Source organism: Drosophila miranda, chromosome XR (assembly GCF_003369915.1).
Source record: "Drosophila miranda strain MSH22 chromosome XR, D.miranda_PacBio2.1, whole genome shotgun sequence".
NCBI classification, from domain to species: Eukaryota; Metazoa; Arthropoda; class Insecta; order Diptera; family Drosophilidae; genus Drosophila; species Drosophila miranda.
In genome coordinates this window covers 1,724,447-1,751,942 of record NC_046674.1, presented here as the reverse complement: position 1 = coordinate 1,751,942, position 27,496 = coordinate 1,724,447, and the positions used below count along the sequence as shown (strand labels likewise).

General features: G+C 46.3%; 1 protein-coding gene and 1 long non-coding RNA gene across 2 annotated transcripts in view; both read right to left on the bottom strand.

Moving 5' to 3' along the window:
- LOC108151565 (DNA N6-methyl adenine demethylase) overlaps window positions 1-27,496 on the bottom strand; it is a 102,062-nt gene that overhangs the window by 24,259 nt on the left and 50,307 nt on the right.
- On the bottom strand, window positions 188-15,937 carry LOC108151569. Its single transcript, XR_001774737.2, has 2 exons — window positions 14,764-15,937; window positions 188-698 (listed from the first exon to the last, which is right to left on the bottom strand). It is a non-coding gene; the product is annotated as an uncharacterized LOC108151569 (long non-coding RNA).

The following is a 27,496-nucleotide window of genomic DNA, read 5'->3' as shown; positions in this document are numbered from 1 at the left end:
GGCGGAGGAGGAGGAGGAGGAGGAGTGGGAGTGGGAGTGGGTTTGAAGCGGAGGGGAACCTGATTCCCCGGGCCCTGGGAGGTTGGGTTGTGGAGCGTGTTAAATGGAGGAAAAAAAAGTAAACGCATGAATCACTCACACACTCGATTCGGCCAGCTGGTTTTTAGCCTTCTTTCACTTCACTTCACTTCACTTCACTCCACTCTACTCCATCCCCCTCCATCCCGTCCCGTTCCTTTCCTTTATTTTACTTTACTTTATTTATTTTGCGGAAATGTTTTCTCGCTGCTTCTTATTTTTCTTGTATAGCAGAAACTCGTTTCGCTAATTGGCCCCAAAAAGACAAAAGACAGAAAACGAAAAGGAAATGGATAGCCGAAAGGAGGAGGCCTAGGCTGCGGATACCCTGGCATGGGTAGCCGTCAAATTTTTGGAAAGCCCATCCCTAAGAACTGCAGAGACTAGTTTTCCCCCCACGAAGGATGCGTGTACATATATTTATACTTCCTGCTCTCCACCACAAACATCATCGCAGAACGCGATGACCCTCTTTTGAGGGGTATCACGAAAATGCACTAAACTGGAGACAGCCATTAAGTGACTTGTCTTGTTAGCCCGATTCCTCTCTTGTCTCTCTCTCCTGTCGGAGGAGCCATCGATTTGGGTTAAGTGCACCAAACCGTCCGTCCAGAACTTACCTGCAAAGGAAAGCGAAAGAAAGGAGAAGAGTTAATTAGTAAAAGTTGTACAACACGGGCATGAATAAATGTGGGTAAAGTGAAATCAATAGGAAATTATATTATTAAATATATGTACAATAAATTCCAGTTTCCCCGAGCGGCGGTAATTGATTGCAATTTATGATGGGCCCTGAGAAGACGAAGGCCAGGCCAGGCCAGTCGGTCGGAGGGTCGCACAAAGGAGCAGAGCAGCAGAGCAGCAGAGCAGCGGAGCGGCGGAGCGGCGGAGAGCAGCTTCTGCGCGGAGTGGTTATCCTTGAAGCAGTACAATGCCCATGGAGGCTGCTGCGGCGGCGCTCTGGCCAGCAAGCAGAAAGAGAGAGAGAACAGCAGAGTGGGAGAGGGAGAGCGGGAGGGAGGGTCGCTGTCAGGAGCATAAACAGGCTCTCCGAGCCAGAGGTTGCTTTTTGTACTCATAAACGTGCGACAGTGCGAAAGGGAGAGGGCGAGACCGAACAATGGGGGAAGAAGACAAACTGCTTTCAGATTGAGAATCAGATTCTTTTCGTTATTCATTTTCCTCTCCTTCTTCGTCTGCAGCTTCTTCCTCTTCTCCCACTTCTTTGTTCTTTACAAAAACGAGAGGAAAGAAGAGAGAACGAGCAGCAGCAGCAACAACAAAACTCGATTAACTCGACATTAATTTTAATTCGACATTTGCCTGCCCCTCTCGCCCTCTCTCGCCATCTCTTCCTCTTCTGTGTTTTTTATTCGTTCTTTTTATTGTTGTTTGCTTTTGTCTTCTTTTGAATGCCCTTTGTTTTTGTATGCTCCTATTTTATATGGAATTTCCTCTCTGTTTCTTGCCTTGCACTGATTCTCGTCGCTGTCGCTGTTGCTGTCTCTCTCTTTGTTTGCTTTTATTTTAATTTTAATTTCAATTTTAATTTATATTTTTTTTTAATTTGCTTTTGCTCTGGCTGCTGCTGCTGCTATCTGTTTGCCCTCGAGTGTCTGGTCTGCCAAAATGCAAAGTGTTTTTTATGAAACGAGTTCTATTTCCGTTTTTCGAGTGAAACTGACTTTAACGATCCAACCGATCGTAAATCATTCTATCTTTCCATCTCTCTCTCTCTCTCTCTCTCTCTCTCTCTCTCTCTCTCTCTCTCTCTGTCTCTGTCTCAGTTTTCCTCTGAAGATGCAATCAATGAAGCCATAAAAACACATACAAAAGCCATTCATATTTATATTAACGACTTCCCTTTAGGGAGGGCCAACGTTCTAATGATATCAGGAAAGACTTTCCCACAATATTCACTGGGGGTTTCTTCCTTATTATGATAAAGTACTTCCGATCAAATGAAACAAGAAGTGCAACGTTCAAGAGAGAGAGAGAGAGAGAGAACCAAAGAGAAGGATTAAAAAGTCATAATAGATAAGGAGACTCTTTTTATAGCAAATTTCTGGGAAATCTACAAAATTCTTTGCCACTAAGTACGCCTCGTCGTCGGACCATGGCTTCGGCATAGAAAATATATTTCTGATTCTTCTAGGTGCTTCCCCCACTTGCAAAAATCTTCCACTCGAAATTTCATCATACGAGTAGTTTTCTAGACACTTGAAAAACATCCATCATATCGTACATCATATTGCCCAATAGAGAATTGCTTATCAACGGAATGGAATACCAATAATAATACCGTTCGTGGGGGGAATGCTTTACGGCCAACTCTGGCACCTTATCGTCAGGGGCGGGCAGGGAGGAAGGTTACTCTTTCGAATCGAATTGAAGCGAATTGAATCGAATCGAATCTAGGGCAATTAATGTTACACTCAATTAGTTGTACGTTTCAATGCCGAAGATTTGGGAAGACATTTCATTAATTCCGACTTGTTTGGCGGAAGTTGGCAATTACACCCCGAGCGAGTACAGTGAGTCACACAAGGAATCGTATCGAATCGAATGGAATCGAATGGAATGGAATGGAAGAGAGACAGACTCTATTCTACTGTATGTACTCGAAGGTCTCGCTCTCTCTCTCTCTCTGTTTCTAGCCAAAAGGCAATTAAGAGCGGAGCTGGGGCCCATTGTTTATGGCCCAGAGCGAAGCGTTTTCATTTAATTAGATTTACTTTTATGTCTACTCGGGAGGCTTAAGGGCTCCGATGCGGCGTTGAATGGGGGTCCACTTGTCGTGAAGATGCAAAGAGATACATGGGGAATATACACGGCTTTCGTGGCCATAAATAACGATAATGCCTATAATTGCCAACAATTCATTATTATGGTAAGATAATTTGATATAAATGGAGTCTACGTGACCCCGACACAGGCCTCGGTAGAACGGCCGACGATTGTCCGCCTTGCCGCCTTGCCACGAACGAAAGGCTGCCCGGCCCTGCCTGCCCCTCGTTCCCGGAATGCACAAAAAAAAAAAAAAATGAAATAACCAAAGAAGACCCCGACAACAACACTCTCAAGGTGTTTGCCCGTCGGCCCAAGGCGCAACGCCTTGGCCTCATGGACACTTTTATAGCCGCCTGCCCCATTCGCTGCGGCCCGATGAGCAGAATCAATTATTCCTGCATCGCACTTTCGGCGTTGCAGGGGATTCTTCTCTCTTCTCGCAGCTCTCCGCTGGCGGGAAATTCTAGGGAATTTATTGGAATTTTTATAGAATTTTTAGTGGGAAAAAGAATTGTCAGAGCAGAGCTCTCGGGCAGGCGGCAAAAAAAGAGGAGTAATCGAAGGGGTTCTTCACTGAGACCTTATCCAATACTATCAGTCTTTGACCAACACTGGCTTGAATCAATTTTTGCTTGCCTGTTTGCCATTCCCCCCACCCCCACGCCTTTTTCCATGTCCGAATTTTCACTAATTGATGTAGAAATTTCCCCTAATTTTCTGGAATAAAATCTGCCCCTACCTCTGCCATCCATCAACGAATAATTGCTGCTGCTGCTGCTGCTGCTCTGTCTCTGGCTAATGGCATTTCCTGTTTCGTTTTAGTTGCCAATCAGCCAATGACTTGGACTTTCATGGGACTGAATGCAGGGACCTCCCTATACACAGAGGGACAGAGAGAGCGAAGCCCTCTTTAAGGCCTAATTAGAGTTTTGCGCTTTTATATTTCCTCATTTCCTGTTAGCAACAGCAACAAAGAGGGAAAAATCAATCAGCAAGCAACAAAAGAAGAGCCCAATGTTAATCAAAATATAAATAAAACTCTAATTTGTTGCCAGGCACAAGGAGATATAGAGAGAGAGAGAGGGAGAATCAAAAGAAAAATAAATATTAATAAATGTAAATAACGAGAATGAGAATTCCCAACATCATCGTCATCATCTTCATCATCTTCATCATCAAATTATTTATGTATTTATTTATGTATGTGAATGTTGCACGAAAACTTTATTTGTGTCACAGTTACGAGGAGGGGAGGGCAGCGGAGGCGGAGAGGGGGAACGAAGCAGCAAAGAGATTCAGAAAATAGAAACACAAATAGAAATAGTAACACAAATCAAATATGCAAAATATGCAAAAAAGTTGCTAATCAAATGCTTTGAATTTGTTTCAGGAATTCTGGCTACCTCGTACTCTTTCGAGCAGTTGCCAAGCGATCCCCAGAAAGATGGCAACTCTGGGCTTGCCCAACACTATTTGGTTAACTCACCAACACTGTTATTAAATGTGGCGAGCTTAGGACAAGCTGTAGCTGCAAAAGCCTTGGAAAAAAAACCGAGGAATTGGAGGAAAAAATATCAATGAAAAGCTACAGTCTTTTCGCTCATTTAACAACACTTTTTTATGAAAGACATTCTGCTGGCAAAAGGCCAGAGTAAGCAAAAGAAGAAACACCCACACTGGTTTCTCAGTTGTTCAACACTGAGAGCCACAATCTAGCTAAAGATAAAGAGCAAATCGTAGAAAAGAATCACAGAGCTCGGAACTAATCCGGTTTTCCCTCTTGGCACTTCTTTTGCTTGGCATTACACAACACTGAAACACGATTAAGGGTATGCCTGTGGCCCAGACACTTGCACTTCATTGGCCATTTGTCGTGTTGTCACTTGAATTTAATTAAAATGAATGCAAATGAAGAAACCATAAAGTTGAAAGTTTATTTGCATTGTTATTGCAATTTTTGTGATTGTCACTTGGAATTGTTGTTGAATGTGTTGCTGTGTGTTGTTGTTTGTTGTTGGTACTCTGCAATTGTTGCTGTTCGGATTTGTGGCCCGGACATTTGTTATTTTTTCGACTGAAACTGCAACTGCAACTGCGGTCGTGGCGCCCCTTGGCATTAAATGAAAATTTATTTCGCTTTCTGTCCGAAGTGGTATGTGAAAATTGTTGCTCATGTGGAAAAACTATTTTGCGCAAAAGAAGACGGAGGGGAGGAGGAGGGAGGAGAAAAATGCCACAGCCAAGGAAATGGCCGAAAAGAAATGTGTCAATTAAATTTGAAGTCTGACAGCAAATGCCTGTATTGACTACAAAGTATCTTTGTATCTCTTTGGCTGTAACCGAGAGTGTATCTCCATCTACATCTACATCTGTATCTGTATCTGTCCTCGTCTTCGTGTTTCTTGTTTTTTTTTGTCTGCAATTTAGATTGCTCGTTCGTCTCCAATTTGTTGGCAATATTTGTGTGGAAAATAAAATTAAACTGCAGTTTAAACAAAGCAAAAATTAAAAGCAAATATTGCCCCATCCATCCGTCGAAAAAGGGGGGGGAAAGAGAGACAGAGAGAGAGAGAGAGAGAGAGAGCGACACATTTACATATGCAAACATGACATTTCCCTTTGCCCCCCTTCTCCAATCCTCTCTGTGTAGCATCTTCTAGGGTCTTGCCCCATGCCATGCCACTACACTCTCAAGTCTCTCGGTGTCTCGTCTCTGGGGCCCCATTGCTGGAATTTTAATAAACGAATGTCAATATTTGCTCAACATAAAGCAGAAAATACAGCCCAGAGTGCGTCGAGAGTCCAACGCAGGGAAAGGGGGGAGAACACCACGGAGAGAATGAGCTGGAGAAAGGGAGAAAAGTCAAAAATGCTCTGTGTGCCGGTCTCCTGGTGTTTGCTTTAATTTTGCAGGTACAAGCCATTTATATATGGCGTTTCCCGGTGATGGAAAGGGCACATCCTTCGGTTTTGGGCAATTCAATTAATCGGCAATTTAAATCCGATTGCTGTTCCCACAGGTGTTCGGAAACGATAAGCCCCCAAATGAGTGCCAGTGTTGCACAAGAGTTGAATAGATTCACAGATCGAAAGGAAGGACTCTTGGCGATTGAATGCTTGGTTTTATACGGCATTCTTCTGCCTCGTTATCTGTGAAGCCGATATCTAGAACAAATACATGCTATATCTCCTAGATAAACCGGAGACCCTTAGGAAACCTTCGAGGAGCGATAAGTGTTGTGGAGCCGAGACGTGGCTCTTCAAACACACATTCCCTGTGTGTACAGATTACACGGAACATCGCCTAACACCTGAGCTAAGAAGCTGATAAGAAGACTAGACTCCACGCCATAAACATATACCTTTCTCTGGCCGAGGCATTTATCGATATTTGTATCTGTAGCCTGTACTCCATTTGTATCTTTCGAGACACACAGCACAGCATAGCACAGCACACAGCACACTCGATAATCGTTTGCAGTTATCATGGTTTTGTGGCATTACACGCTTCCAGCGACAGCCTCAAAGCCGAAAGCAGGCGAAGAGTGCTGTGGCAACACACTCTGGAAGCACACGAAAGGGCACTCCAGACCCAAAGACTCCTGCGTGCTCCTCCCCAGCCCGTCCTGCTTCGCCTTCTTTTTCTCCGTCTCCTTCGCCAAATGCAAAAAACACTTAACTTGTAATTTTTCCCTCTCTATTTTCCCGCTTGCTTTATCAATTTGACATATTGACGTTGAGCGCTGAAAGTGCATTAAAGTAGCTGGCAGATGCATAGATACAAATGTATCTCTCGATGGCGCGGCGCAAGGCAGATTTTGCTTAGTTTTTTCTGTTCAGCTTTTTTTGCTGTCTCTGTCTGTTTTTCTGTTGTATTGACACCTGACCCGATTCATGGCCACAGTTGCTGACAAATTGTACTTCAGGCCTAAAGCCTATGACAGGAACACAGATACACAGAAAGAGAGGTAAACACACACACACACACACACACACACACACACACACACACACACACACACACACACTCAGGGAGAGAGGGAGAGCTGGAGGTGGAGGTGGGGCATGCATGCATCGGTGCTTGTTAGCGCTTTTGGCCATTGTTTGTGCACTTTTCCTGTAGTCTTTTTAGCCCTCTTTTGTACTACCATCCCAGCCCCACCTCACCCTACCCCACCCCCCTTGTTCCCTCTTTGAATACATAGTTTAGTTGGCTGTTTTTTTTTTGTTTTTCTTCTTTCTTTCCTTTTGCACGCTTTTTCGGATTTTAGCCAAGTCATGGAGCCGCATTTCTCACATCAGACAACGGACGGGCCGTCAGTTGGGCTTTAAACTGCAGACTGGAACGCAGAGAGCAGAGAGGAGTGGAGTGGAGTGGTGTGGAGTGGAGAGGAGAGGCGACAGCCCCAGACAGGATATGAAAAAGTGTCGGTGTATAATGGCAAAAGTCTAAGATACCACAACAACAGCCGCAGCCAAAGCCAAACAACACACAGAAAAGTGCAAATAAAGATGGCTAAAATGCACTTAAACCCAAGTGAACTCTTTGGGCCACAGAAGCGACGGGCCGAAAAGAAGGCAGGCAGGCGGGCAGGCAAGAGAATGGGAGTCCAAAGGAATAGGTGTGACCAGTCCGGCGGCAAGAAATGCCATCAAAATAAGTAGTAGTAGAAACAGGAGAACAGAAGATTATCTTTCGTTGATATCCAAAAAAAAGAAAGGGAAAAAAAGATGTGACCAAGAGGGGCCATCTAAAGGCACCAGTGTGACCAGTCTGCGTCAATGGGAACTGAAGAAACGCAGCTGTAAATCACTGATAGCGGCCCAAGGGCAATCCCCAAAATGGAACCACAAAACTGTATGAAACTCTTCCTTCCATGATTCACATTCGAATCGCCTTTTATTTCCCCCGCACTGATATCGCCGAGCATCCAGCACTTTAAGGTAATTAAAATTTCTGCGAACACATGGTTAGGCGGAATATATATTTCCATTCGATTGTCATAAATTTCAGCAATGCCCGTTGGACTCCCAGCTTTTTAGAGGTGACTCAGAGGTGAGATTGTGGAACCAGCACTTCTTGGGCTCTCTATTTGTTGCCTTTTTTTTATCACGCTCGTTGGTATCAGCTACGATCGGGAGATAGCGAAATATTGTTTATCTTATTTATTGGCTGGGTTATTTTCGCGATAGAAGGATTCATACTTCTATTTGGGGCATTTACAAATCGACGTTAAATGAGGTAATAATAACCTTTCGATCTATACTTTTGGAGTCTTCTAGAGTCTTTCAATCCTTGCAAAGGAGTTCCTTGGTTAAGTTATCCCCTGCTTTAGGCTCTAATTTGCATTCCTTGCACCTCCACCGAGGTATTACCAAGGAATTTAGTGGAGCGTTAGTATGATGGCGGCCCTTATAAGGTCGGTTTTGGTTGTTGTTGTGCTGGCCCATAATAAGCGAAAGGCAGCGTAATAAATTTTAAATAATTACCTATTAAGGTCTTTACTTTGGCCCGTTTGTATCTCTGTGTGTGTCTTAGATACATATGTATGTATTATATATGCTTGGACCTGGCCATAATGGTCCACAAGAAGCCGTTGTTGGCAGTTGAAAATGGCTCTCGAAATTGCTGTAATTTATGACAATGTCCTAGATTACATGAAAATTGTTTTCTTGCGATTACAACAGACGGGCAGAGAGGCAGAGAGGGGGAGAGCGAGAGAGATACCGATAGTCTGTGCAGATATATTTAGACATACATCTTAAAGATACACATGGCTAAAGTGCGCGAGTACATTTGTCAGGGTAATTTGAATACTCTTTGAGAAACTTAAATTAAATGTAAATATAATAAACGTGCGGCATAAATCGCCGAATGCGCGACAGGTATTGGCCGTCTGTTAGCAAACTGGTTTGGGGGACAACTTTCTATAGATGCTTTTTGTGGAGATACAGATACAGATACATCTGACGCGCGACTGGCTTCCTTGAGAACTGGTGTGTGCCGTTGTCTGTTCGCATTGTGATGGAGATGGCCAGCAAATGCAAAACTAAGCCCAAATATTTTGGATGCCAAAACCTGGTTTCGTTTCTCCAAAAACCAAACATAATAAATGCCACCAGATAGGATGTCTAAAAGTATCTATTGGGCTCTGGGCTCTGGGCTCCGATGATTTAGTGCCCCGCAGTAAGTACTTTCTGGGATTCTCTCTCGCTTACTCTCTCTCTCTCTCTCTCTCTCCATGTGAGTGGGTTTATCTGTTGGATGGGGCGGGGTGTGGGAGGGGTAGGGCCGCTTTTTGGGCCAAACTATCGCAGCATTATTTATGGTTCTGTTTGTGGGCCCTGCCCCATTGCCTGCCTCCTGCTATCAGCTCATTACAATGATTTATATTGGGGCATTAGATAAATGTTATTGGGAATGCGCGGAATACTTGTACTCGTTCTCCTACTCGTTGTCGTACTCGTTGTCGTACTCGTTGTCGTATATTTTATATCAATTTCCTCTTCTAAAATTAGTTCTCCTTCTCGCATTTTTTTTCTCGTCTGCTGCCAAAGAAATATTTACATGCCTGTGCGAGATATTGTCAAAATATACGTTCAGAGCAGAGACAAAGGTTCGGTTCGGCGCGGTTCGGGTGTATGTGGCATGCAACATTGTTGAAATTGCTTTCAAATGCTAATTGAAAACGTCATGCCATGCCATGGCATTTAGGGGCCAAGTGTCTTTCTGGCTTTCAGCTGTCTGATTATCTATTTTGACGGCAGCCTCCCAGTCATATTTCTTGGTATTTATCCTTCAAAATATTTGATGCTTGAGCGATTCTTGATTTCCAATCCACTTTTAAAGGATTCTTCTTATGTAAATTGATTATTAAATCATAATTTTCGTTCCCAATCGATAATTTCCACAATTATTTCAACATTTTCCTTCAGAAACTTGCAACAAATTACGCTAACACGTTTCCTGGGGGCCCTCTCTCCCTCTCCCTCTTCCCCTCTCTCTCTCTCCCTCTCTCTGTGTGCTTCTTTTTTAGCCAGACATGCAACCAAATTTTTTTGGGTTTGTTATCCAACTGCAACTGCCACATGCAGCTGCCACAGCAGACTTTCTCACATGCACACACATACTTCCCTCTACTTGTTTTTATTTGTTGCGTTGTTGTGTTGTTGTTGTTGTTGTGTTGTTGTGTTGTTGTACCTCTAATGATCTGCACGAAGCAAACTTTAATTTATGTATAAATTAAATTTAATGCCGGAAAATTTGTATTTTCTCGATGCTGTGTGTTTTGTAATGAAAAATTTGCCAAAATAAAGAGAAACACAGTTTTCGTGGAAAGGCAGAAGCGAAAATTTGTTCGCCTGTCAGGCATTCCATTCGCGGTGTTGTGTGGGGTAGGGGGAGGGGGGTTGGGTTTCTTTTGTTGCATTGTTGCATTTGATTTAATAGAGTTTTTTTTTGCTTGAATTAGTTATCTAATTCGATCGATTTAGTGTTGGGAAAGCGTGTTCCTCTTCAAATTTAGTGTTGGAAAAGTGAGTTGCGTTGCAGGGCGAGTGTTGGGAAACTTTAGAGTTGGAAAACGAAATCTTTTGTACTCCTCTTTTCATGTATGTAATTATTTCTGTAATCATTGGCTTTCGAAATTAAGCTTAAAAACAAATAACATAATTAATGGTCCAAAATTTCTCAAAGTCGTGTGTGTGCATAATGAAGTAATTAAAAGAAAGAGAAAACCGACCAGAGACCGACCAAATGAATCTCCATTTCCCGCCCGACAGAGGTAAGCCAATCAATTTAGATTACAAATCTTGGTTTCTGTTTTGGTTTTGGTTTACATTGAAGCCGGGGATTTGTGGCAAAACTATCCGTAGGGACTCTTCTTCCGTGCAGCAGAGAATGATGGAACTAGGGAATGAGATTTGTGGGAAAATTCCCCTCAGGAAAGATGGAACAGCTGCAAGACCTGAAGAGATTAATGAGGGTTGGGGCACACAGGCACACAGACACTAAAAAAAGGGTTGATAAGAAACTTCGATTGGACCGAAAACCTGAAACAGAACTTTGTCCAAAGGGTTAGATCTATCTCTCGCTCTCTTTCGCTCTCTGTCTACCTCTTGTTTTAATGAGTTTCCCCTCAAGAGATAGAGAGCATTCTTATAGAGCGACACATGTGGCAGTTGATTGCCAAAAATGTTCTTCTTTTTGGTGTTGTTTTTGCCATCATAATTGTTTGTTGTTGCTGCCAAAATACAAATAAAAAAGTTGCGTATGCAAGAACTTTTACATGGATTTATAAGCTGGGAAAAACTTTGTTTCCGAGAGAAAACTTTTGAGGGGAAAAAATTTATGACAGTTTGAGCAGAGAAAACGACCAAAAAATGACTCAAAAATGCCAGAGAATTGCTGGAGGAGAATTCTCTGCTAGACAACGAAGGCGTGGCATCAGAGAGAGAGACAGAGAGAGAGAGAGAGAGAGAAGTTTTATGAATTGAATTGCATAAATCATGTGTGGAAAAGTTTTGCAGGGAAGGAGAAACGGAATAGAGAGTGGGCAGGGAGAGAAATAGATCTCAAGGTAGTAGTAGTAGTCCCTCCCGAGACGATAAATCCGCACACGCGGAAATGCTCTGCCCAAGGAGCTGCGGAGGGAGGGGCGGCGGTGCGGGAATGGGGAGTAGAGTGTACATACGTATACTTGATATGGTAATTTATTATGTTTTTATTGCCTTTGTGCTGCGATGTGTGTGCGATGAGCCACAGCCGAGTCGCAGTCGGAGACGGGGTGGCGGGGTGGCGGGGCTGCCACAGCCCTTTGCCTTTTGGTCATTAATCTTTGTTATGCCACACGCACACAGACGTGTACGTACATGTGTGTGTGTGTGTGTGTGTGGCACCTCTTTTTCCCCCTCCTGGATATCCTTTTGGCTTTTGTTCGCAACTTGAGTCGCGGCCAAATACGCCGCTACGCATAAATACGTGTATATTGGGAGTGCTTTAAGGGGCCAGAGGGTATATTAGACGGCTTGTGGCCGTTGGCATCAGAGAACCGTGGGGGGTACAACCTATGCTCCTTCGACCACGAATGGGTCATACATTTAATGGATCCTTCCTCTACACCGCCACTTTGAAGCCCTTTTGTTCCCCAATTGTTGGGGGATCCTACGAGGAGTCTCCTTTGGGTTTCTGCAGGGCATCCCCTAGTCGACTCCCCGGCCAGCCCGCCCTCGTCTGTGGCCAGCCCTTACACAACTTTCTTCCTGCTTTTGTTTGCACGAACGAAAAAAAGAGCACAAATTAAATTGCGCAGATAAATTTGCGCAACGCTAATAAATTAATATTTATGGTTGCATGCCCTGCATAATTGTCTCCCCCTCCCTCTCTCTCTCGCTCCATCTCTGTCGCTGAATGCAGTTGTATTTCTGTGTTACTTTTGAGCATTTGGCTCTTGGCCATCACACACAAAAAATTAGTGCAAAGCAGCTACAAAATGTATCTGCTCGTAGTGAATGTATCTTTAAGATGCACATCATATAAATCTATATATAAACACGATCTCGTTGCCGTCTCTCTCTCTCTCTCTCTCTATCACTCTCTGGTGTGCTGTATTTTATCTCTTCTTTTTTTTTGCCTTTTTTATGTCGTGCCATTTCAGCGCGAAGCTCGGCAACAAAGCATAATAAAACTAATTGTCTGCGCTTCGCTCTCACACACAGATACAACCCACACACACACACACACACACACACACACACACACATGGCCACACATAGTTGAGAAAGAGGAAGACAACGAGAGAGAGAGGGAGAGAGGGAGAGGCAGAGAAACGACGGCCAGGCCACATGTTTGCCATTCTGTGTGCCGTTTCCTTCTTTTGTGGCGACTCCAACAAAGTTTTCGCATCTCTGCCCCATTATTTTCTTCTTCTGTTCTACTCTCCCTCTCTCTCTCTCTCTCTGGCTGTTCTCCTTTTCCTTCTCTTGCCATACAATGTGTCGCGCGGCGGCTGAGTAACAAAAATTTATGCGACCCGCCATTTTGCATTAGTCAGTACCCCCCCGCCCCCCAGGCCACCCTACTGCTGTTTTTCCCCAAAAAAAAAAAAAAACGAAAGAAAATATATATAAAGTTCTTGCCACAGTTGCAGCTGCAACATTGCTGCATTGTTATTGTTGCTGTTTGCAATTTCTCTTCATTAGATTTCTGCCGTCTGATTAAGGAATGTGTTTTTCTTCTTTTTCTGTTTCCAAAGAAACTTTTGGAATTTATCGGAAAAGAAATCTCTTGAAAAACAAGAAAAATAAATACATATTTCTATTTCCCTTTTTGTTCTATTGAAGAGATCAAAGAAATAGCTGGATATCAAAGTTTGAATAAGAAAGTTGTGGATAAATGAAGGAATACTTGGAGTGGATTTATGAAGCAGGAGATCTGCGTTGAATCCCATTCTTCATAGAAGGTATATGTCTTACAAGGTTTAAGTGTGCTCCAGATTTCTGTCATTGAACGAATGGAATGGAAAGAGATTAAAGCACAACTGATTCATGTATGGAATTGTGGCATGACTCAGTATTCCCATGGAAGCTTCATTGAAAAAAATTCCAGCAAGAAATACAGATATTCCCATTCAGGCATTTATGAGACATAGGATATACCATGATATCCATCCATAAGGCATTCGGAACACCCCACACCGAACCGCTTAGTATCCGTAGTAATCACTTTTGGTTGTTTTGTTTTTTTGGGCGAAAAAGTAAAGCTAATTTATCGCTCTGTTGCAGAGATGTGTTGCACAAACGCTGGGCCCTGTGCACGGTGCATGGTGCATGCCTCATCATCGGCTGGCAACGCGTCACGCAACGCTGGGCACTCACAAACACTATCTATAAACTAGAGCGAAATATATAATGCGAATCTCTACATATATTTGTATATATTTTGTAGCTTCGTTTCGGTTTTTTGCAACGCGGTAAAAACTTAATTAATTCTTTTTTGAAAAAAGAAATGTACGAATTGCATGCTATGGTCGCTTTGAGCAAATGAATTATTAATAGAAGCAAAATCACTGGCCGGGGGGTGGGGGGCTGCCGTGCCACATATCTATTTATTCATAAAAAAAAAAAAACACGGTTCTCCCGGATGTCCAAAGCGATTTTTGCAAGTGTAATCAATGCCAGAGAGCATTTTTTGTTCTTCCTTTTATTTGATTTTTCTTTCATTTATCTTGTCTTCAATTCAATTTCAATTCGTTTCGCTTTGATTTTAATGCAAAATGCTGTTGTTGTTTTTCCTTTGATTTATTTTTGTTCTTCCATCTGCTAACCTTCGCTCCCTCTCCCGCTCCCTCTCCCGCTCCCACTCCCTCTCCCCCTTTTGGCCATCACTTGGGGCACATTTATTGATTATATCTCCGGTCTCCGGAGTGATTGAAGTTCCATTGAATGACAGACAGAATGTGAGATTCTTGAGAGCCGTCGCCGCCGCACAACCTTCGACTTCCATTGTCACGACTCCTGCAGTGACTTTTGGTATTTTTTTTGGGGGCATGGGATTGGCCTTTCATTAACAAAACTTTCTATAAACTCAAATGGATCTATTTGATTCGCTTCTTGCAGAAGGAGGTGCACCTCGTGTCCCTGGAAATTCCTCAACTATTTTCAAGGGTGGTTCTACAGTCGAGCCCTGTGCTCGGCTTTCTACCCCCCGTGGTAGTGGTGGGGCTGGTGGCGGTGGTGGTGGTGGTGGTGGTGGTGGAAATTCGATCAATAATAATCTGCATAAGTTCACTTAAATCTCCCGGTGATTGATGCTTTTTGCCTTGAGACGCAAATGGGTTTTTAATAACCTCCCAGGTAGTCTGGTAATTCCCCTGCAATCGTTCGGATCTTACTTACTTTTTATCACGTTTCGGTTTTCAAGAAGAGGATTTCCCAGTTTAAAGCTGCTTTGGATATATATACTATGGTATTTTGTATATGGGGTGGTAGGGGGCTGTGTTATGTTGTGTGTCTTTGTGGCAAGTTTGATCAGTTTTCAGTTTGATTCTGGCTCTTTCTTTGCGTTCTTCTTCTTCGGGCTCTTCAGTTATCAGTTATATATGTATATGTATACTATATGTATGTACGTTTTTCTTTATGGCTTTCGTTTTGTTTTTGTGTTATTTTAGAAATAGATTGCACGGAATAATCAGTATGTTATTATCCTACTACGTATTTATTGAATATTTAATATTTTTTTTTGTATTTTTGTATTTCTATTTACGTTTAACTTTTGTTTCTACTTCTTCTCGCTTGTTCTTTCTTTCTTTTAACTTTCCACAACACAATAAAAAAACAATTAAATTGTTAGTGATGATCCTTGTTTTTGTGTGTATAAAAAAAAAATTCGTTTTCTTTTTATAGTTGATTTAATTTACGGTACTTTCTCGTTTTGTTTTAGTTGTTGAACAATTTTGCTGTTTTTGTGGTTTGTTTGCGCTTTTGGAATGACATTTTGAAATTTGAATTTGATTTTATTTCCGTTGATGATCGATCGAGAGCCGATTGCCTCATAAGCACTATACTATATACACTATATATATACATGTATATATATAGGTATTATTATCTCCCTCACTCGCTCTTTATTTCTCTTGCTCTTTGTTGTTGTTGCTTTTGCTTTTGCTTTTGTTGTTGTTGTTGTTTTAGTGCGCTCTGCTCTGATAAGGAAATCACATTTTGTTTTTTTCAATTGGCAACTGCCCCAAATTTAATTTCATTTTTTGTTTGTTATCTATGAAGCATTGTTGTTGCTGCTTTTTTGTTGCAACAACGGAAATAAACAATCAATTTTAGTTAAAGAATTTACGCACACACACAACCACATTGGGGGGCACACTCACGCACACAGCAGAGGCTCGCACACACACACACGCACACGCCACACAGTGCGGGCACAAGAGATAAACTATCACGCTGGGAGGGCGGGCAAAAAAAAAATATTTTAGCACGCGATTTTCTCTTCCTCTCTCTTCTTATTCGGCTGCTGATGATTTTGTTGCTGTTGCTGTTGCTGTTACTGTTGATGTTGCTGCTGCTGCTGCTGCTGCTGCTGTTGTTGTTGTTGTTGCAGGACGCGGGGGCGGCTGACGCTGAGGCTGAGGCTGCTGCGGCTACGACGGAGTAGTTGTAGTTGTAGTATTGGGAGGAGCAGGAGCAGTATGTTGAGACAAAGAACCGCTCGGTAACCGTTGTGTAGCAGTTGGCGGATAGCGCGCTTGGCCAACGTTTCACGTTACGTCCTCGAGGAATCGCGTTTACAGAATGAATCTGAACGTGGAGTGTAAGCAGCGTAAAAGATACAGATACAGAGACGACGACGACGACGACGACGACGACGACGACGACGACGACGACGACGGCGGCAACGGCAACGGCGGCGACAAGGCAGCAGCAGCAGCAACGCTGCCCTCACCAAGAGGTCTCTCTCTGACGTGGCGTGGTGTGAGTGCGAGTGCGAGTGTGAGTCGGGCCGCCAGCGCGAGTGCAAGTGTGAGTGAGAGGCGGCTGGCTGGGCTGGGCTGAGCATTGGCGGTGGTGGTGGTGAGAGAGAGCGCATGCGAGCGCCAGCTGGAGAGCCGAGCCGAGAGCCGAAGCCAGAAATGCCGAAGAAGACAAGCCAGCAGCAAAAACGTGTTTTGCCGCCATTATGGGCGCTGTGCGAGAGAGAGCCGAATCAAGGCGAAAACACTCACAGCACCGGCATTACCGACGCCAGCAGAGCAGTAAGCGGCGCAGCCGACTGCGACGTTGCCGCCAGCGCGACGCAGCGCAGCTCTTTGTTACAGCTGCACGTGTGTGTGCCCGTAGTGTATCCGTGAGGTTGCCACGGCAAAAACGTAGTAAAAAAATAACTGCGGTAAACCGAAAAAGGCACAAAAATAGCAGGGAAGCGGCAAAAGAAAACAAAAACTGAAAACGAAAACGCAAACGCAAACGCAAGAAGCGCAGGGCAAGGCGAGAGAGACCACAACAACGAAGAGGAAAACTAAAAAACAACTCCAACAAATGCTCCCCTTTCAAGGCGAACATGGACGCGACAAAGGTGTATCACCCACAAGGTGCGCCGCTCCTGCGATCGCTCCTTCCCGTGGTCTCTTTGGGTCACGTGGACTGAGAGCGCCAGCTGGCAGTGCCTCACCCAGCTCGAACACACCTTGGACGCGACAATAATCCGACGTCCCCCGCCCCCTTCCCAAAAACCCATTCCAGCTGCCCGCTCTTTGAGTCAAGTTCTTTTCAATTTCTTTGCTGGCTGCTGCTCCCCGCTCCCAGCTCCCTCCTGCCGCCGATTGGAAACTCTCTTGTTGGAAATGTATGTCTTGGGAATTGGCATTCTGATAACTGATCTTTTTTCTTTCGGCCACTTTGTTGTTGCATATTTCCAGGCTACTTACTTGGCTGGCTGGCTTGCCTCTGAGCATTTGAGAGCATCTCGATAAGCAGTCAGTGTTACTTACCTGAAATGAGAAGGAGACCAGAAAAAGAGATCGATTAGATAGGCCAAGGAGATAGGAGGCAGGGGAGAGGGCGAAATTACGGTTCGGTTGAGAGAAGTCTCCCATCTAGATAAGGCGGAGCATTCCTGGGATACGATGATTGGGTCTGTTCCTGTGTTTGGGGAATGTTTGAAGGACGGATATTCAATCCTAATAAGATTGGTTCTGCCCGGCTTGAGGAATGCCTAAAGGATGATAAATCCCAAGGAGATTGGAATTCCGTGTGGTATATTTCTCATTTCTAGAGGTTTTTTGCACTAAGAAAGAAGTTCTGCGCTGGTAATGGATCAAAAGCGAGTGCTAAATATGGCGCGTTTCTATAGATAATCAATCTACCAATTATTCTAATTTAAACATATGTATGGCAGTCCTAGAGAGGGGGAGGGGGGGAATATTGCTGCAATTTATTTTGATATTGGGACATCGTTATGGGCAGATGGGGCAAAAGATGATCAAACTCAATTTAAATTGGTTTCCTTGAATTGCCTTTAACTTTAACTTCCTCGCAGACCCCCCATCTCCCTCTCTCCCACTCTCTCTTGCTCTCTGTTAGAGTTTTTGTTTTGCTTTTGCTCATTTGGAAAAAAACTTTAGCCGGCAATATTTCATGCCACCCATTAAGCCAGCCCCTGGTGGCCGGTACACCCACAACTCCACTTCTTTCGCTCTTGTTCTCGCTCTCCCAATTCCTTCTCCTTCTCGTTCTCTTTCGACCAGGCAATTTCCGCCCCCTCACGAACACACACACACACGCACACACAGGGAGAGAGAGACACGACGCCAATGTGTGCGTGTATCTGTGTGGAGTGAAAAAGTAGCTTCATTACAAATTTCAATTTTGTTTTATTATTATTTTGCTGCTCCTCTTTGGCTATCTCTGTCTCTATCTCTCTCTCTCTCTCTCTCTCTGTGAGTGAATTTTCGTTGGCAATTTTATTTTTTTTTATTATTATTATTATTATGATTTTGCAAAGTTGCTTCGGCCATTTGGGACCAACAGCCGCCCCACAAAAAACCACAAGAATAATAAGAGGAGAAAAAGAAGGCATCATCAGTGGAGATCTGTAAAGCTGTCTGTCGTATGAGAAGGGCAGAGCAAAATGCTTTTATAATTTCCTTCAAAGACAAAAAACCAAACAAAACAAAGCCAAAGAAAGGAAGTGCAGATTCGAGTGCTGAAGGTTCGGGGATACCCTTCGACCCTGGGATATCTTCAGAAGAATTGTCTTAAGATCGTAGCAGGTCCGTATAAGAGTGTGCTTAGAGCCAGAATCAGGCAGATCCTTTCTTCTCTGCCTGGCCAACATATGCTCGATATCGTAATACCCTCTCTCTCTCTCCGCCAGGTTGCCACAACTACAAAGCCATGGAAATTCCAGCAGCAGGGGCAGCTGTTGGTCTTGCATTTATTTATTTTGATTTTGATTTTCCTCTGCTTGTTGTTTCTCATTTTTCATTTTCGTTGAGCTTACTTCCTTTTTGCTTTTTTGGAGAGTTTTTTCTTTTGTTTATTTTTTGTTCGATTCGCTTTTGTTGTCTTTTGCTGAAACGTGTTTTTCGCTCTCGTTTTTCTTTTTTTGCAGAGAGTTCTAACATTCTTCCATCGTCCCCCCCTCGTTGGACCACAACTACGCCCGTGTTTACGCCTTTCACAAGGCACCAACCCCACGCCCACCCCCCCGCGCAACAACACCCACCCACCCATCATCGACCTCTTTTCTGCAGCTGCAAGAGGGTGGTGGGGCGGCTAGAGGAGACACATCGAGAGAGAGAGAGAGAGTGCGAGAGAGCGAGAGGGAGCCGCAGCATATGCCGGCTTCTTCTTCTGCTGTTGCTGTTGCTGTTGGTGCTGCTTTTGCTTCTGCTTCTACTTCTTGCGCTTGCTCTTCTTCCAACAAAACTGCAACAACACTAATACACTGGCATGCAGTGTCGCTAGAGCGGGAGAGAGAGCGCGCACTCACACACACATACACACACACACCCATGCACAAAATAGCAGTCAATCGACAAGCCTTTGGGGTCATTATTCTCTTCGAGGCGCTCGCCGACACCGCCGCCGCCGCCGCCGCCTGTCGCTGACGTCGCGCTGGCGTCGCTGCAGCTAGCCTTGGTGGTTGCTGTCACACTCGCACACACACAAGCACACACAATACACGTCCATACATACACTTGTGCATATGTTGGGGGATTGCATACATTCTCTCTCACTCTCTCTCTCTCTCTCCCGCTCTGTCTGTCTTTCTGTCTGTCTCTGTCGCTCTCGCTCTCTTGTATGTTGTGCCTCTCCAAACAATGTAATAAAATTCAATTATTCTCGTGTGCGTCTTGCACTTTGTTTCGTCTTTTGTCTGTCTCTGTGTGTGTGTGTGTGTGTGTGTGTTTGTGTGTGCTGCGCGCATTTCGCGAATATCGCCACAAAATGCCAAAAGCGAAAAGTACAGGCAGCCCAGGCTCTGGGTTGGGGCTGCTCGGGTTAGGGTTGTGTGGAGCTGAAGCTGGAGCTGGAGCTGGAGCGGAGGGCAAGGAGCAACAACCACAGCCGCAGCCACGGCCAGAGTCATGTCTATGCATGCCTCCTCCTGCGCCGCCGACGCGCTGACACTCACACATGTGTAGGGACAGGCGGCTCTTGCTCTAGCACTTTCTTAGTCTGCACAGTGGGACTGATGGATTGATTGATTATTGGTTTGGAAAGTTGAGCCCAAAGAGGGAAGGGAGGGGGTCTACTTCGATCTACTTCGAAAGCGTACTTTTCCTTGGTTTCGCCCAAAACCCTTAATTCTATTTCTTTGAAATGCATTCCACCTCCATCGACCCACTGTGCACTGTGTGGTTGCCCGTCGCCGCCGAGTCGAGCAGCTGCTTCTGCTTCGGCCGCGCGCTGTCGGTCGGTCGGTCGGTCGGTTGGTCGTTTGGTCGGTCGTAGTCGCTGCACTTTGGCGTTGGCGTTGGCGTTCTTTTTGCGCTTTGCCTTTTGGCTTTTCCTTCATATGCGCTGCGCTGCACTGCACATGGCATGGCATGGCATGGCATGGCATGGCATGGCACGGCTCGGCTCGGCTCGTTGTCGCTGACGCTGGCGCTGCCGTTGGTTGTCTCTGTTTCTGTCTCCCTTCTCTTTCTCCTGCTTATTGCTGCTTTGGCCCTCTGCTTGGGGTCTTCTTTGTTGTCTCGCCTGCTCAATGCTGTTGCTGTTGTTGGTGTTTCTGTTGCTGCTGGCTCTGCTGGCTCTGCTGTTCTGCTGCCCTTTGCTGCGCATTTTGCATAAGCAGCAGCATCAACTTTTGTGCCGCCTTCTGCCTCTGCCTCTGCCTTTGCCTCTGCCTCTCCTTCTTCTGCTTTGCTGCTTTGCTGCATTCTGCTTCTCGTCCATCTTCTTTGGCGGCTGCAGCCAGCGTCTGGTCGCGCGTTGCCAATTTTCTTATTTTGTTAATTTTGTGCACCTCGCCCGCGCTTTCGCCCCCTCATTATTTGCTATTTGGGGGCCCCTTCGCCTCGTCCTCCTCTAGGAAGAGTTGGTTCAACTGCTCTCTCTCTCTTGCACTCTCTCCGGCCGTATGCTGCTCTTCCACTCATAGGGCTCGCTCTCCTCACACCCACACTCGTGTGGGTCTCCCCTTCTCTGTCACTCTGGTGAGGCGCATGCGTTGCATTGATTGTTTGTGTAATGTAAAAGCGTTGTAAGCTGCCCTGCCTCCCAACCCACCCACTCTCACTCAAGCTCTCCACCCCCCCACCCTCTCTTTACCAATCTACTCCCCTATCTTCCCCCACGGGCCCCCCTCTGATCGGCTAGCGCCCACTTAGTTTTTGGTTTTTGTCTTCTTCAATTTCAAGGCTCTCTCTCTCCTCCTCCTCCACCTCCTCTCTCTCATTCCCTTTTGCCATTGAGTTTTTTCTGCGGGTCCGTCCAACCTCAACATTCATCACTACCGCTCCCCCTCCCCCTCCCACACACAGACACACATCCAAAATGACAAGGAGAAGGAGCAGGACAAAGGAAAATGCAAAAAACAGCTTGCAATGTCTGTCGTCGGCTCGCTCGCTCCCTGCTGCCGCTGCCGCTGCTTCCATCAGAGCGTCACTGCCGGCTTCAACGTTGGCGCTGGCGCTGGCGTTCAACGTCGGCGGCGCTGGGGTTCCACTTTGCCTGCAGCGTATTTTGTAAATTACATTTCCGGCAATAAATTTGCATACCTCTGGCATCTCTCTAAATTGCTATCGTTTGTTAAAAGCGCCACCCAAAAAATATTCAAAAACCCAACCCCACCCCACCCACCCCACCACCCCTGCTGGAAGGAGGAGGGGTAGTTCCTCGCAAGGGTTGGAGGCGGGGGGAAGGGGGCTCTGGGTGCTTTCTATAGGTCTTTGGGGGTGGGTATGTGCACCTTGCCGCCACCGCCACCCTCTTGGGCCATTCCTCAGACATTCCTAACCTGGGCCGCACCTTCTTTTCGCCAACATTTGTATGTGGGAGGGGAAGGGGGTATGAGGAGGTACATACGCAAGGGTGGTGGGTGGAGGGTGTGCGAGAGGCAACGGGGGTGAGTTCACACTGAATGGGGGTGGGTGGGGGGTTGGCTCTTCCTCCCTTAGATATTCGCCAAACACGATATTGATTGTCATGCAATTAGAAAAGTTTTCTTCGTACTCCTGGAAGTGACTTTCACTGGGGAATCGGGGCTCTCAAGGATATCCAACAACATTTCTTTTACAACTCCTCCTTATGAACTCCTCGACAGAGCTCTGGTGCACCGACAACAGGTTGTTGCATTCCAAATCCGACTACGTGACGGCCCCCAAATAGTTCCAGTTGTTGCCGACTCCGACACCGACTCTGACTCCTTTGAACTTGCATTACACGTATCCGCCACGAGGGGGCAGGGCAGGGCAGGGCAGGAGAGGATTGGGATTGGGATTCGGTACACTCCAGGGCGAGAGTGTTGGAGTGCCAACGTTTATATAGGTCGACAAACTTTTGTGGCATGCTCCTTGTTGTTGCTGCTGCCGTCGCCGCTGCTGCTGCACGCTGCATAAAAATTCAAATTTCGCGTCTGGCCAAAGGCAAAGCCAAAGCCAAAGCCAAAGCAACAAAGAACTCCCAGAGTGGTGGCTCTCGACCAGGGCGATACCTCGTAGTCCCCGTGCGGCGTTCGGTGGCAAAGAGGCAATGCCATGCCCTTAAACAAATGTATAATTTGCAGCAATTTTCGCTGATTTCCCGGCTCCTTTGTTGCATATGCCACCAATGGCCGGCCTTGCATCGGGGACACACCGTGTGCACACCCCGCGGCACCCGCTCGCCAAATGGGGCAGCAGTCAGTGCCGCCGCCTGCAAAATGTGACTGAAAATAAAAGTGCAAATGTCCTCGACTCTCGGGCAAAATTGGGCAGCAGCAGCAACAACAACGTTTTAGCCCGGGACAGGACAGCAGGTCAGGCAGTCAGCAGGGACTCCTCGTGGACACGGACACCGACACGGCCATGAAACATGGCCACGGGACTTCCCATGAAGTGTTCTGGGGCGCTGCATTCCGTGGGAAAAAAGTTTGGCCCAAAAAACGTTGCCCGCCGAAAAGTTCTCTCCTTTTTTTTTTTTTGTATATGGGGGCGCTTCGAGCAGGAGCAGCAGATGCTGTCGCTGTTGCTGTTGCTGTTGCTGTTGCAACACGCGGCGTATGAGTAATGTGTGTGTGTGTGTGAATGAATCTGTGGGATTGCAGCCGTGGCCGTAGCCGTGTCTGTGTCTGTGTCTGTGGTGGTGTGCGTAGTATCTATGTGTATCGCTGTGTGTGTGTGTGTGTGTGTGGGGGGAGCTCCATTCATCGCTTGGCCAGGCGAAATCAATCGGCGCGGCGGCAGGTGCTTTGTTTTATGATTTAACAGTCGTCCTTCGGTGGTCCCCCGCCTCCGCCTCCGCCCCTGCACCCACCCCCGCACTCGCTCTGGATCTCTCTTTGGCGCGAATTTTTGTTGGCCAATAGTTTTGACCTGGTTTCAGGCCCGGGACCCGGTTCTGGCTCTGCGGCTCTGTGGCCCATACCGATTGCATGCGTAATTGATGACGTAGCCCCGCCCGCCCCTCCTGCACACAGCTGACATTTGTTTACAAAACAAAATGCCACACAACAACAACAACAACAGCAACAAAAATAATAATAAAAATATACATATACATATGCATCATAAAAAATTGTATCCACGCTGACACGCAAAAATGGCGCCTGTCGAGTGGAGTGGCTTTCGGCGGGTGGCATGGCAACGTTAGCCACCTGGTGGGGCAGCATAGCAGCATAGCAGCGTAGTGCGGCATGCCACGAGCAAGGGGTGCTGTGTGGCATGGTGTGGTGTGGCATGGTGTGTGGTGCATTCATTCATAACAATTTCACGCTGCTTTCCAGCTGTCAACGCGACTGCTGCTGGTGCTTTTTTTTTTCCTCTGGCACAACTTTCAAGTTCATAATGTCAACCTTCACACACAGCAAATGGGCAGCAGGAGGGGTGCTGCTGGGGCAGGGGGCAGGGGCAGGGCTGGTAGTGTGGCACAGACAGCGTGAAACGTTTAGCTTCAGGTTGGCAGTCTCGTGGGTCCTCCCAGACACGAGAGCATTTCCTTTTGTGGATCCTGCCTGGGATTCCTTTTTACTTTCGCACGCGCTGCCGCATGACGTTGCAGGAGCCCCCTCGCCCCCCCACCCCCCCTGCCTCTCATTGCTTTCATCCTTCTGCTGGCTGCTGCCGCAACTTGATGAGCACAAGTTTTTCTGCTTCTTTCATTGGTGTGTGTGTGTTGCAACAATTGTTTTGCCTGCCCTGAATTTGCAACTGAATTTTCGCAGCCCTCCCCGGCTCCCTGGCTCACTTCACACATTTTCCCCTTTGTTATGCAATTTCTTTGGGGGCGACAAAATGGAAACTTCTTGTCTACGGCGGAAGCTGCCACTTAAACACAAAAGCCAAAGGATAAAGTAGCAAACTTTTGCCACCCTTTCGGGGCTCCTGTTTTACTCCTTTTGTGCCACGTTTTTTTCCCAACATTTTTCCACATTTTCCCCTTTGCCTTTGCCTTTGCCTGGTCTATCCTTTTCCTTTTCTTTCTTTTACTTTTGTTGCAGCGAAAGTTTGCAGTTAATTTAAGTGCTGATTAACAAATTGCAATTCTTTCAGGTTCATTGACATCTCTCTATCTCTCCCCGCTCTCCCCACTCTCCGGGCTCTCTCTTTCTCTTTCTAAAAATAGCAATCAAAACAAGGCAAAGGTGTTTTCTGTGTGTTTTTTTTTCCGTGGAGAAAGAAAAGCGTTTCCTGGGAGACGCGCCCAGAACCAAGGGGGAAAGCCAAAAGAAATAGGAAAAGAAAGGAAAAAGGAAGAAGCCGAGGAGGTGGAAGGCGTCGAAAAAATCGATATGCCTCAGACAGAGACAGAGACAGCAGCCTCGCATCGCATCGCCTCGCCTCGCCTCGCCACGCGCACGAGGGGGTGGCCAGCAGCCAAGGGTAGCAAAATGTTGTGCAAACTCACGCGGCAGACACTCACACAGATGCACACACACACACACACACACACACACACACACACACACACACACTCTCACACACGCACAACTTCCCATTTCGTCATGTCATCGGGAATCGTCGCCGTCGCCGTCGTCGTCGTCTGCCTTTCGTTATCGCCCTGTCTCTTTTGGCCCCACCCCCACTCCACCCGCTCTTTTGCGCTTTGGACATCCAACTTTTTTTTTTTCCAGGGGCTCGAGGGTTGGGCTTCTTGTTTTTCTTCATTTTCCTTTTCGGCGTTACTTCCGCTTTTCTTGTGGGCTCCTGCCACATTTCCTTCTTCCTTCTTCCTTCTTCCTCTTCCTCTTCCTGTTCTTTACCTTACACATTTTTGCGTTTCCTTCCTCCCTTCGTTTTCTTTATCCCTTTCGCTTCTTTCCTTTTGCTTTCTTCCTTTCTTCCGCTGTTTTTGCCAATTTTCGCGTACTTTTGCCTTGCGCCTCCGCTTCGAGCTGCTTTGGTCCTCTCTTTTGGCCATGTTTTCCTTATTTTGCTTGATCTGCGCTTTACTTCCGTTCTCCATATGGGGTTTCCGGGGACGGGGGAGAGGGGTGTATAATTATTTTTGGGGGTTGTCTCAAAGGTCCTGTTTTTCGCTTTTTGTTTTTATCAGCTTCAGTCGACAGGGGTTGGGGGGGTGGGGGATTGGGGGGCTGGGGTAAAGCTTCACTTTGCTTCCATTTATTTCGCTTCAGTTCCTTCCTGTTCCTGCTGCTCTTCCTGTTCCTCTTCCGGTCTGACAGCCACCCACCAAACCCATTGGACCACACACATTCCTGTGGCTTAAATTGCTCTTATTGTTGTGCTCGGTCTTCGGTTTGGGTGGTTGACAGCGACGGTGGCTGGCCCGGCGTATACGTTATTTTATTACATCAAAAGAGCTTTACAGAGAAGGCAGGGGGCAGGGGGGCAGGGGGGCAGGGGGGCAGGGGGGGGACCCCTTGGACTCGACTCGACTCGACTCGACTCGACTGTCGTTGGCTCCTCTCTTCTCTTTTGCTGCTCAGCAGCCACACTCGCTCTGTGCTCGGCCTTTTCTCTCTCTATCTGTCTCTCTCTCTCGCTCCCGCTGTCGCTGTTGCTGTTGCTGTCGCTGTGGCGTCGCTGCTTCTGCTGCGGTTGGATGCGGCGTCGTCGTCGTCGTCGTCGTCGCTGTTCTGTCTGCTTCTTCTTCCTGTTCTTAATTGAAATTTGCGGCTTGCATCAATATTTGCTTTTTCCTTGTGTTTTCCACGTTATTAAAAACCTTGTGTGCAAGTTTTTCTTTTGCCTTGTTTTTGCGCCCCGCTATATTATATTGCACAGGACGCAGGACGCAGGACACTGGGCAGGGCACAGGACGAAGGGGGCTCCAAAATATGCTTTAGTTTCTTCGAAATATTTGTGGCCTTTTTGGTTTTTGCAAAAAAAGTCTCATTAGGTTGGAAGATCTCCAAAGGATTTAAGGAGAAAACAGGGACTGGTAAATTGTGGTAAAATGCTTTAAATTGAAAGGAAAAATCCTTGGAAAATGCATGCTTTGTTTTCTTTGAAATCGCCAAGCAGCGCGCATTGGAGCTCCTCGGGTCCCCATCCAATTACGGGCTTCCCTCCCTCCCCGTTTTCCATCATCAAAAGCCACTCAACGGCCAAACGAGCAAAACAAATAAATTTTTAGAGAGGAGGAAAATAATGGAAACTAAAGCAAAGAGGAGCAAAAAAAAGGAAGAAAAAACAAAAACACAAAACACAAAAAAAAAAATGAGTTATTAATGGCAATCAATCAAAAACTGGCAAAACGCTCAAGCCAGGGACAAAGAGAGAAGAGAGACGGAAGGAGTGAGTTTTAGCAGAGGGAAAACCGCGAGGAATACATAAATTGATTGATTGATTTAATGAATGATTGATTAATGCATTTCAGTTGCAAATTCCCCTATACAAAATGCAGCAGCAGCAGCGGCAGAATGCAAGAGCCGAAGAGGAGTCGAGTCTGATGTGGCAGTGGCAGTGGCAGTGGCAGCAGAAGTTGTTGGAGTGTGTAGAATGCGGCCTTCAGTGGCAGCAGCAGCCTTCAGCCTTCATCCGAGCCTCTCTCTCTCTCTCTCTCTGTCTCTCTGTCTCTCCCTCCCCCTCTCTGGAGTGCCAGACAGGCGGGCGGGGCTCGGAGTTCGGAGCTGGAGCTGGGAGCTTGGAGTCCGGGCCCCCAATGGCAATTATTGCAGCAAGGAACCAGAGCTCTCTGTTGGCCCTGGCATTGCCAGAAGAGTGCCTCTGAAGGGGTAGCTGGAGCAGGAGGAGAGCTGCTGCGAGAGCCCATAGAAGGGTATGCCAGGGCCAAGGATTGCGGGAGGAGTCGCCCCCACGGCTGGCTGCTGACTGCTGCCTGCTGCCTGATGCCTGCTTTAAAATGCATTTTCAATTAGGCATAATTTCAGACAGCTTTGCCCACTTCTCCTCCTTCTCCTACTTCTCGTCCTTCTCGCTGCCTGGCCCCCTTCCCAGCCCCCTTCATGGACGGAGGCGTGCCCGTCCATTGATCTGTGAAAATATTT